The following is a 13055-nucleotide window of genomic DNA, read 5'->3' on the forward strand; positions in this document are numbered from 1 at the left end:
TCTTAGATGAGACCAGTAGGTGGGAGTGTTGACTTTATCCCAGAGCACTCACAAACCTTAACATGAACTTTTCTTTTCTGTGAAAGGGTAATTCTGAAGAAATGAGCAAATTTATCTTATCTGTGTTTTGCTGCTTTTAAAGATATTGTCCTTTGTGTCACATACCAAAGTGAGCCCTCTTTCAGAAGTACTGCATTGTCTGTATATTGCTTTTGGCATCATGTCTTGTTTGGTAGATAAAAGGAAATTCTCTGATTTTTCAGGGTTTCGTTGAGCCAACTTAGATACTCACTATTCCCATAGGTGAGGGGGAAACTACTGTTCACCCCGGCAAGTGTACTTTCTTTGCAAGAAATCAGAATGGTGGCAGAAAGGGGAAAAACACGAAAACACCTGTATTTACATAGAGGAAGCTAGGGAGGAAAAATAGGAGCTTTAGAAGTAAATATGCTCGTATTGGTTTTGAGACTTAGGGATATTTTTTGGAAGTTCAGGTCCATTTCAAATGGGGCAATAGAATTAAAGTGGGGAAGAAACATGGGAAGGAGAGCTATTTTTATGCCGGAATGGGAAAGTGGGTCTAAGTAATCTGTAATATCAATGTCTCTAGTTTACTGTCCCTTTCGTGAAGAAGACGTCTAGCACCAAGGTTTGCCACTGTGGCCATTAGTTTGGTATACCTCTGCGTTCGGGGTGCCCATGTTTAGGTAGCTGTGAAAGTGGAATCCTGCCCACTGTGACTCTGCAAGCAGGAATGTAGCCACTACCCCACTGTTGCAAAGCATGGCATCACCGAGCATAACCCAGCTCTGTACCTCTGCCAGGGGTACCAACAAGCCTTAACAGCCCTGACTGGCCTCACCTGGGACCTCCACCCACACCATGACCATGGTATAGGAGACCCATTTCTGCTCCTGGATGGACCCAGGATCTCACCCACCGCTGCCCACTGAGGTAGCGTGCACATTCACAGCTGCTACTACACCTTTGGGTGCAATATATGCTGCCCCAGGGGTGAGCCCCCCATGGCTGGCTGGTGACAAACTGAGGGTATGGTCCCTTCTTTAACCGCTGGAGTCCTGCTTGTCTATAGATTTTAGCACTGGCCAAGCCCCTATCCACCCAAAATTAAACCGTGTTACAAGACTGAACTATTTTCTGGGAAGGCAAGGGGCAGGCATATACGTAGCTCTCCATGAAGGACTTCAAGGTGGGAACATGGGAATGTATGCACACTCAAACTTGCATTTGTATGGCACAAGATGAAAGGACATAAGTAATGAAAGCAAACCATTCCAGCAGTATGCAAAACATAGAAAGGAAATATAAACTAAAACTTGAAATATCACCTCAAATAACTCCACATTGGTAAAGGTTTGAATAGCTCTGGTTTTAGGCTTTTTAGTTAGGGGTGGGGTTTTTTTGAGGTTACTCTACAGAGAAGACCTACTCATGGTACTAATACCACCACCACCAAGAACTGAAAAAAAATATAAAATGGTAATTTACGCTGCTGAGACAGAGCAGAACTCTACCGCAATTCCATCAATACAGGCCCTCTTTTCTGTGCTAGGGAAACTCCCATTACATTCAGCCCTTCAAAGGGTTTCACAAATCTACCACATGTTGTGGCATCCCTTGAAGCTGAGCAACAAAAGGATGTTTCCCTCTGGAAAAAGAGAACTTTCAATACCTGCAAACAACATCTCCTATCAACCCTGGATCTTCAGACCACGAGGGATAATGATGACACACCAAAGTAAGAGGACAGAGAACCTTTTTCCTGCCATGACAGCAGTTCAGATATTACCCTGTAATGGGCCTGCTTCTGAGAGCAAAAGATCTACAGTTTGTTATGATGGCAGCAATGAACCTGTAAACTCCTTATGTCTCCTATTTGATGAGCGGGACAAGTTCTTCCTTGGCAATTGTGCTTTGCAGTCTTGTCTTCCTCTAGGGTGGCAGATGGGTGCAGTACCTGCAGGGAGCCGAGAGAGATCAGAACTCCTGAAGAGCAGAAAGAGGCATATCCTGGCTACATTGCAGTTTCGGTTTCATCTTTAATGTTGCTCTCCCGGAAATCTTGAAATAACAAGATTTAGAGCATAACACTTCCATTTGCACTAAAGGCATAAAAAGAAATAAATACCCAGATTTGCGGGGCAGGAAGAGGAGGAGAGCAGAGAGCTGAAGTGAGAAGTTCTGTGAGCAGTGAACCATGGTGGCAGTTTCGTATAATAAACAACAGGAGTCTTCAAAGGACTACCTTTTTCCTCTGGAAGCCTCCCACTAGTAAGGACAATCCTTTTTGAAATCTAACCCCTCTGCCCGTTCAAAGAAGCAGACTTCAGCATTCCCACCAGCATTCACTGGTGCCAGGATTCCTGAAGAGCCTGTGCATTGCGTGCCCATCACCTACTGCAATTCCAAGGAAGCTGGGGGCTGGTAACACCTCTGCACACCATTAAAGAGCTAAGCTTTATTCCTTAAAGTCTTGGGAAGGGAGGTACAAGGAGCAGAAATCAACCCATATCCTCTGTATAAAACAGCTCAAACCTTTGCTACAAATCACTTGGGAGAAAACATTACATATCCCACACTCAGCCTTTTAGAGAAAACATAAAGTAAAAAACATGTAGGAAAGACTGTTGCTGTTTTGAAAAGGAAATGGAGCCGGTACTTCTTCTTGTCTATCTTTACTTAAGCATTTGTTTGGGCCCAAGTCTATTTATGTTTTAAATAAGTGTGCAGTACTTTTTAAAAGTAGGTGATTTCCATTTCCAGAAGTCATTTAGCACCACTAACCTTACAGCTGCTGGCCTCACAAGGAGCTATTATACTAAAGAACATTGAACATATGCTCCTAATTAATTTACACCATTGCGAAGATGTTTATACAAAATCTCTCTGTGCAGGGTAAGGCTTTATGCTACAATGGTCACCACAGCACCTCAGTACTTCCCAGCCAACGTGCTTCACAGAAGAAGGACTGCTGGCGTCTTCAGATGAAGACCACCTATTCAATCCAGCTGGAGCATCTGATTTTGCCCAATCTTCTTTCCAGTGCAATTTACTTTGACTCCCAAAAAAATTATTAATCGCATTTTCCATGCTTGCATCTGCAGTATTATTATTTCACTTTGCTACACCATTCACTTAAACATTTTTTCAAACTGTCGGTAGATGAAATATCAGAAAATCCTAAGGGCTGATATTGCTGGGAAATGGTTCTTAATAGGCAACGCATATTGTGAGGGGGAAAAAAAAGATCTACTTATGAAGGTTTTAAGTTCGACGTGCTGTTTTGTAATGAAATTCTGATTCAAACAGAATATATTGTCTCAGTAATATTCACAAGTGTGAATAGAAAGGGCTATGCATGACAAAATATGGTTTTTAAATTAAGGATAAAATATGTTTCTGCACATATATCAGGAGTTATTTTGTAACATACATAGAAACTGCTACATATTTCTTCTAAATGTTAAGGGTAATAGTCTTTGTCTAACTACACTGATTTTGATTTTTAACAGAATATATGTCTTTTATTTTTTGCATTTTTTTCAGTCTCAGTTGTAATCTTGAAAATCAGGCCTCTAGCTTATCCTCTGAGCACTCTTAAAAATTAAATCATTACTCACATGTTATTTATCCATATTGCAAACTACAGATATGTCATTTTTTGTAGATCAGTAACCCACAAACCTCAGCGATCCTCTGAGGCTCCACAACAGCTCGACCAAGTAGCTAATGAAGTTAAACTGGTATTCATTTAAATATTTAATGTATTACCAGCTTTGAAGACTAGGTATCTCGGCAGTTTCTTGAAATTAAAGACAAGTCTTGCTTTTGGATTAAAAGTGCAATTATAGTTGTCTCAAATATCTGCCAAAATGACCTGTAAAGATCAGTAGCTTAGCACAGAAGACTCACGAATAGAAAACTACACTTGGAGAGTAGTTTTCGGTGGTTGGCTATCAAAACTGGAAAGATGTAATGAGTGGGCTTTCACAGGGATCAGCCCAGGAACCAGAACTACACAAGACGGTCCTAAGCAGTTTGCGAGACTAAATTGTTCAAGTGAAAGCAGGATGGGGGGTGGGGGCAGAGGATGCATGTTTGCTGGGGTGGGGGGAGAATAATTCAAAACAATTCCAACAAATTGCAGAAGTGGTCTGGAAAAAATGGGATGATATTCAGTGGGGCAAGTGCAAGATGGGATATTACACAGGATTCATCAGACGCTCACAAGCAGGATAAAGAGCAACTGACAAGTGCCATTCCTTGGGAGAAGGGATGGAGAGTACCTGTGGATGATAAATCAAGTGAGAATGAACATTTCATGCTGTTGCAAAGCAGGAAAACATGGTGCTGCGTTGCAGAAATACAGCTACAACTTGTAATATACATAGCGTAATCCTTTGCTCTGCTCAGCGTTAAGAAATCCTGGTGTGAGTTTAGTTGATTTTAGAATGAAGGAAGCATTAGGTGTTGCTTATGGCTTTCTCAATATGCTATGGTAGTAGTTTTAACACAGAAGTTTTCAGAGAAGAGTATTCTGTAGAGAACATGTATTGGCATGAGAAGTGGATAACAAGTCTTCAAACATTTGCTTCACTTGCTTATTGTGAAGTAGGTGGAACCGTCATGAGTGAACTGCTCCATGAACAAAGTATCCCATTAACTTCTGAGCAGGCTTTCTATCAGGCAAATTCTGCCTTATGGACAAGTTAGATGCCTAATGGTTGGCACATAGTAAGTCCTTCTCAGTCTTTGAGCGAAGTAATTGGAAAAAAGATTTCAAGCGCTAACTAGAACCAGGTAAGAAGATGAAATTCTAATGGCTATTTAAAAAGCCAACTTCATTATTGCCAGGGTTTCTGCTGTGTCAGTTTGACCTGGAAGCTACATTTGGAACCAATATGGTATGTATTTCAATATCTGCTTTGATCTATTTTCATGTTCTTGTCTGTGGGGATCTTCTCTGAAATGCCTCTCAGGTCTCGCTCCTGAGTCAGCATATATGCAATTAAGCAATTGCAGAACTGTCTGGCAAAAGTTACTTGGAAATAATTAACTTTCTTAACTGGAGGTATTGGGTCAGATTAATATCCCAAAGAATTTCTGGATGCGTCTTGCATGCTCCTTATGTACTGTGCTCTTTAGTTAGCAAAAATGGCCTCGAAGACCCTGCCCACAAAGCCAGGAGTTCTGCAAGCTGAATCCCAGTTTTTATTTGTTTCAGCAAAAGGAAGGATAGGAAGTGGAAACTAATTCTGGGCCAATTTTTATTTGGACTGGATATCCAGCCACCTCAAAAATGAAGCCAAATACAATGCAGAAGGGCATTCTTTTACCCAATGAAAATACAGCCATCCATCCATCCACACCTACGCGCGGCTGAAGCTAGATAGGCCCCTCCAGTCTCACCAATGTTCTAATTAAAAAAAATAAGCAGGGCTTAAATTCCATTTAGGTTTGTAGAATTGGAGGCCAAAAGGGACTAGATCATATGGTGCAACCTGTAAGTCACAGGCCATTAAATTTTACTCAGTTGCCCTGTTGAGCTCAATAACTTTTATTTGACTAAAGCACAGTTTGTGTTTTGGCTTCCAGTAAGGCAAGCAATCTTTATTTGAATGATAAAGAGGCAGAAAGCTATTATTTTTGTTTACGTGATTGAATGCACATGTTGGTACATATGTGTTCTTTTTTAGCATCTGAGAACTAGGTTTTAGCTTGGAGGATATGATCCTGCAAGCGAGCAAGAATGTAGCCTGTCACCCAGGTGACAAGATTCACAACACGATCCATATCTTGCTGGGGAGAAGGGTAAGGTAAAAAAGGAGGGAGAGGAACGCACACAAACACACACCAGTCCTGGCTCAGCTCTGTCTCACGCACGCACGCTGCCTTCAAGGTTTCCATTTAAAAAAAAAAAAAAAAGAAAGCAGGTCTTGTTATTAATCCCTTAATTTGCACAAATACCTTAGATGTGTAATGTTTTCCAAACCGCAGTTTAAAGGCTCACATAATTAACACAGCAATATAAACCACTGCTATTCTAGCTGAAAAAAAAAAAAAGAAAAAGACGTGGCTGGTGTTAAAACGAGATTCAAAACCAACAGACTGAAAGAGTGAATCACTCACACTTACATGTTGCGTAAGTTGATTTGAATGCTTTGTGCTTTAACACAATAATTTAATCATGTTATCTAATAAATTAACAAAAAAAAATTATATTTGCTGATATCCAGATTCAAAAGTACAAACAACATCTTTTTGTCAGGCCAACTGACTGCTCTTAAAAAAGATAAAAAAATAAAGACCCTCTTTTTAACTGAAATGGGATGCCTTATGCTTCATACTTTATACTTTAAATCTTTTTAGAACTCCAGCTATAATTTGCTTTTACCAATACCCCACCTGGGATTCATTTTACATTATTTTTAGAAAACACTACGAACCTTGCAGAACTTGCATGCACAGAGTTGTGAATCAGTACAGCTGAACAGCCACTGGAGAGCAGTCTTCAAGCTACGGTTAAGCATACTGATCATACTTCAGCTATACACCGACGAGATTTTACCTCATGCTGTATTTCAGTTGCCCATATTTATGCATCTTCTGCTGGTCTGGCCAGCTATTGTTTTCTGTTTTCCTTCCCTACAGCTTGGATAGACTAAAATAGCCTGCAGAACTTCTGGAGGAAATATTTTAGAGCTCTATCCAGTAAAAGCTTGATACGAAGCCATTTAGCTTAATGAATATCTTTCCATTGACTGGATTAGTTCGCTTCCAACCTTGTGGTTCACAGGCTCACTGTTTAAATGACTACACTGAAATTTGGGTTGACGAAATGAGGTGACTATGTTATTTATTCCTTTTTATTCAGCCTGCCAAGCAGTGTTTTGGTTACTGTAGTTTTTGTTGATCACTTCTCTGATGAACCTGAGAGAGAATCTGATTCAAAGCTCATGGAGCTCAGGAAGCGATAAATCTGGACCGCTGTGTTTCCTACACCAGGTGTGATACGGAGTCCAGGCCTGCAATCCCTCCCTAAGCACGCACAGCCACCAGAACCCAAAGAGAAGGCCTGACTGTGCCAGCTCTGTTGAGGACTGAGACACTTGGAGAATGAATCTAAGGGAAGATACCTTGCTCTCTTATAATGAAAAAGATGATACGCCTAACCTCATTGTTTATAGCTAATAATTTAATTCCTAATTTTTAAATGGGGTCTCTGTTTCCCTGGGTGGAGTTTGCACCTGCCAGAAATTTGCCAAAAGAAAAGCATGTTAAAAATGTTGGTGTAAAATCCTGCTTGGAAAAATGGACACCCCCACAAAAATCTAAATACCCTTTTCCTGTGGAGATCCTGTCCTTTACACTGTGCATTGCTGGCCATCTCATCCTAGTCAATGGGAAGTTTGGTTGGATATCAGGATAAGGCCTTTACTAGAAGAATAATGCAGGCTAACATTAAAAGTCCAACAGCTTAGAAATATAATAATAATTTGGTTTAAAGTTCTAGGAGTATCCTATGGGCTTTGTCAGACCTCTGTGGTTTCTGTTTAAAATTACAGCAGATTTTTTCCAGTGGAGCGTAGCAGCCGAATGTGCTAGCCCCGTGTGCAGAGTGGGAGGTTTCTCACATTTCCACCTTGCAGTCAAAAAAGTTTTCTGGCGGCAAGACGTGCTAATTTAACAAATTTCTTTCCAGTGCCGTCTTGCCAGCAGGCAACCAGAAACATCCCCAGGTATTCAAAGCAGAGGTGATGGCAGGAATGGAAAAAAGCAAACTTTATCCCAAGTAGCTTGAGGCCACTCCAGAGACTCTGTCCTGGGAGCCCCTGCCCTACTCTGCAGAAAGCCAGTACCTGACCTGATACAGGTTTGCATTTAAATGAATGTTGGTTCAGTTGCCGTCAGGAGAATAAAGCATATGTATCATTTCGGGTGAGGTCCCTGCATGCGTGACACAGAAACCCCACCTTGGTCAATCAGTATATCTGCTTCCTTTTCCTTCTTTCTGTCCCTCAGTTCTTGTTCTCCCAATGGCCCAAACAGTGCTCATCATGAAGTGATGACAGGAACTTTCTGTAAGTCTCATGAAATATCTTTCCCTGTTTGACTCAGTGAGCTTAATGTCCTGGTGTGAAAGGCAGGTCATGATTACAAAAGCATGTCCTTTTACCCAAGCCATAGGGATGTCTGTACAACTGCTGTTTGCCTGGCCAGAAGAGACAGCTCTTCAGAAACATCCTTGAAGGAAAGGAAAACAGGCCGGACAATAAGCAGGGTGGGATTCAAAGAGATTAACCACCAGAATTAAGCAGATGCTTCTGCTAACCATCTGGCTCAGCCACCCTATCAAATGGCTAATTTGATCCAGAAAGCAGAGACACTACCTCATAGTCTATAACCCATGAGTCAGTGAAAGCATCTGACAAAGATGATCAAGTAATTATAGTCTCCAAAATTGTCAGACTTGTTGGTAGGGTCAGTGGTGGGACAGACTTAGCTGATGCTGTCACTTCCTCGCACACACGGGCCAATTGTGTCACCAAGGCTATACTCAAACACTTCAGCATGATGGCTCAAGTGCTGCCAAACAAATCTTTCCTCACAGTTAACCAAGAAAAAAATTTTTGTTTCAATAGTCATGTAGAGACAGTAGAACATGAATAAAAACATTGAACATTTTGGGCCCGATTCTCTGGTGGTCCTTTGCTGCTGGAGAGCCTAATGGGGGCAGGGGCCTGCAGCAATGAAAAGTGGCAGCAACCTCAGTTACATTCAAGGAGGTTACGGGTGTAGCACTGGAGCCTACAATACAGAAAGTGTGTCGGAAAGAGAGTTGTGGTTAGCAGATCTGGTCTCTGGACCTTACGGAAGCCAGGAATGAGGGTATCAGAAATGTCACTGCTAATCTGCCCTTTAAAACAAACAAAAAACCCTGAATGTACCCTCATTTCTTATGGCAATTGCCTTGAGAGTATGAATTGGTTAAAACCAGTCACTGAGGTTAAAAATATGTATTTGGGATTCTTTTCCTGAGGCTGTGGCTTATCAGTGGCCTTTCTGACATCAGCCCATGGCTGTCCTTTAAAATGCAATGTGTGTCTGTCATTCTAGGGGAGTGCTGGGGAATTTGCTCTTTTGGCACTGTGGCAAATGAGCAACAGATGCTCGTATTCGGATTGTAAAGGCACTGCCCTTCCCAGTGGTTTGGCAGCTGGTGCTTGAGGCCAGCTCGGATCTGGTGCCGTTGCAGGACCTTAGATCACTGCTAGGGAAAGGGATGGGTGAGAAGTGGGGGCCTGGTCCCCTTCGCTTAGGAGCTCTGTTGAAGCTAAGGCACTCACCCTTGGTCCCTGTGCCTGGCCACGTGCATTGCTGATCTGGATACTGGCTCTGACTTGCAGACTCGACATTCTGGCTTGACCTCGGCTCTGCCTCACTGCTACAGACTTGGCTGGTGAACTAGACTTGGCTAACTCTCGTTACCGTCACAGGACCTGCTCTGCTCCTCGCTTTTGGGTGCTGCAGTAACGCACCTTTTCTCAGTGAGGCTGCTGCCCGGCCAGCCTGTCTGTCCCCCTCAGCTCCCAGCATCACCCCTGCTGCTCCCTGAAACTGGGGGTGTCACAAGGGTTTGTTCAGCTGTCAACTTCATTGCCGAAAAAAACAGTGTGGTGTCAAGCAATAGGGAAGTGGTGAAATGGCTGAGGCAAGAGTAATCTATGCAACTCAGTTTTCTACTCTCTGATAGCAGTTCTGCTATCTATACATAACCCCGTCCTCCCAAAATAAAAAGAGTCCTCTAAGAGCAGAATAAAACTTTGGCCGCAGTAGGATTAGCTAGTGCCATTTATGAGTGTTTTGCCTGGCGCTTGAAGAGTTGAGAGAAGTCAGTGGGACACTTTGGTATTGACTCTGGGGAGGTCAAGGTCCCACTCTGTCAAAATACTGTAAGGCTGGAGGCAACCTTGAAGCATCAAGTAGAATGCCACTCATCCAGGGCATGGTCAGCTATAGCAGGTCATTCCTGATGAACATTCATCTAGTCTGTTATCAGAGAACTGAATTATGGAGCTGTCACAACCTGCCTAGGCAAATGTCTTCCAGTGCTGTAGATCCTTAACATTAAAATTACTTTTCCCATGTTTAAATCTACTGTATCTTGCCCTATCCACAAGGAGCACAGAAAATAGATTTCTCCCTAACTCTTTGTAGGAGCCTTTTATGTGTTTGAAAACTGTCCTGGTCCTTCCTTTCTGGACAGTATCATCCTCTCTTATGCTAAAAGACCCCATCTTTTCCCTATCTCTGCTTCCATGACGTGTTTTCTAGAATTCTGACAATTTTCATGGCTCTCCTCCAGCCTCTCAAGATCCGGCACCAAATACAGTGCCCCAGTTGAGCCCCTAACACTAAACAACAGATCAGAATTACTTCATATATTTACAGACAATACCCCTGTATCTATACTGTGTTTGCCCATTTCAGCAAGAACAGGCTATGGCTGATTCCATTACGAGCTTTATACTTTTTTCTACATTAGCATTCCTTATCCTGTATTTTTTGAAACTGATGAGTCCCCTACAAATGCAGTATTTTACATTTGTCCCTTTTGAATTAATCTGATTTTTCCCACAGACCATTTCTTTATTTTATCAAGACCATCTTTGGAGATAATTTTGATTTCCAATTTAACTTATTTGCATTCCCCCTCAGCTTCACAGAAATCTCTCTATTCCATCTTCTAGACTGTTAAAGAAAATGCCACCTCGTATACACCCATTCTTTCGCTATTGATCTTGTCAGCCCCTTTTTAGCAAAAAGCATTTAATAAGCTGTCTTGCAATGTCATCTGTTAATAGACTTACTCATCCATTGACTAGTTCACTAACCCTGTTTTTCCTGTTATTAATGCACCGATAGAATGATTTCACAAGCAATGGTCACTAGGACTAACATCTCATTGGCCTTTCTGATGTTGCTCCTGTGTGCTGTTGAAAATCCGTCTTTAGTACTCTGATACAGTTTCTACTTCCTGTATAATTTCCTCCTATGTTTGGGATCAAAGTGCCCTAACCAAGTTCATCACTTACTCTGTTTCCTGACCATCTTCTGCACCTGGAAAGTTTGCAGTTGCACTTTTAATACCATTTCTTTTGCATTACATAATTCCTTTTTAAACTCCCATATTTCCTTGGATCAGCCTTCCAGGAAATGTTACCTAACAACCCTCTGGATAACTGAAATCTGTCCTCCTGCAGTCCCGTTTGCTTTTACTGTAGTGTTGCCTCTTTCCAGTCCCAAGGAAATGTGAATTCTCTTGTTTCCCCGTCACTAGCACCCAAGTTCCTCTTTGACCGGCTCCACTACGTTCCTCTGTTTGTTGATTTGAAGCCAGCACTCTGTGACAAACCAAAAGAAAGGCCGTGGTGGTCCAACTCTGTCAGCACCCGGCAAACAGTTAATGCATTGTAATAGGGGTAATAAAGAAGTAATTTTAGGCATCATTCTTCTAGGTTCGGTCACAACTAATCACAGAATGATTTATCCCAGGCACGTAAGACTGTGAGACAGCTTTAACCCACTTGAAATATACACGTTAAAAATAACAGCATTAATTCCTACCTTACCACTTAGCCACAAATAAAATGCAAAGGAATATATAAAGAGTGTGAATAGTGTATATCTAGCCAAATACATGTGTTGTGACAAAAAACATAGTTCCAGCAATAGTAAGAGTGCCCTCTGGTCCATATCTTGGATCTTTCCTATGTTCTGCTACTGATTCGTTCTGTGACTGGAGAGACCACTTGGAAAAGCAACCACTGATATTTTGACGCACCTTCTAAGTGAATAATCCAGACTAGGGGACTGTGAAGTGATTTTTTTATTTCCCTGCTAAAAATTTTTGTAACTTACTTCTTTCTCTGCTCTCTGCTATAGCCCTGAGTTCAGTGACAAGGAACAGACGCTCGCTTACTGCCCCGTCTCAGTTAATTCTTTGAATAGCTAATGCTTGCTTCATGTGAACTCTCTTAACAGACACCACACCACTCTGTGACTGCATTGCTCTTTTCCCAAGGTGGTCTTTTTTACAGTGTGAGAAATACAGGCTTGTTGTTTTCTTTTCTGATTAGAAGTCTTTTGGACAAGATTTACGTAAGGATTTGGGTGCATATTAGACTATATTTGTGTAAGGCCAAAAGAAAGAAGAGAATCCCTGTACTATATTCTTATGGCTTTCCAGAGAATCAGTCTTTGATGTCCTCATTTGTGCTAGTGAGTGGACTAAATAGTTTCAACAGGGGTACAAGCTCTGCTTTCTTCAAACTTACTCCCCATTAAGAAAATGTCAGCAATAAAAAGATGAATTTTGGCACACGTGTCAGGGCCACAGATGGAGATACACACTGTGACTGTGTACGTGTAACATGCGTAGTGGCATCTGTGAAAAACTTGGCCTGCCAATAGTTACTCTTTTCTCTTTCTTTCTATAGACTTTCAAGGCTTATCACATAACTTTTAGTACATTCTCTGATACCCTCTTCAGGGAAAAGGAAACCAAGTCCAACAAATAATATTTTAACCAGCCACATTTTTATATTGAGGTTTCTCATTCCAGTGAGGCCCAGTGATTTCTGGTTGATGATTTTCAAACCTATTAATTAATTTTTGACAGCATTTGTTCTGTAAGGTATGTTTCTGTATCACTGCTATCCTGCTGGAAGCACTGGATGTGAAGATGCTCACAGGGAGTGGGATGTTTGGGATTCAGCTTCCCTCTTTGGGACCTTCTCTAAAATATGCAAAGATGCTTGTCAGCTCTAGAAAAATTACGATTATATAGCTTTCCAAACTTTGACCCCTAGACTTCTTCTCAAAGATTTGCCAACATCTCCCTTAAAAGTCTCGTGACTCCTTGTACATACTGAAATAATCATGTTGGGTAAAAATGTTTCTAATCAGTTGAGCACAGAGAATTCTCCTTCTCCTTCCAGTTAGGAACCTGTTTCTTCTCTCAGGTGTTTTAA

The sequence above is a fragment of the Rissa tridactyla genome, chromosome 2 (genome assembly GCF_028500815.1).
Source record: "Rissa tridactyla isolate bRisTri1 chromosome 2, bRisTri1.patW.cur.20221130, whole genome shotgun sequence".
Classification (NCBI taxonomy): Eukaryota; Metazoa; Chordata; class Aves; order Charadriiformes; family Laridae; genus Rissa; species Rissa tridactyla.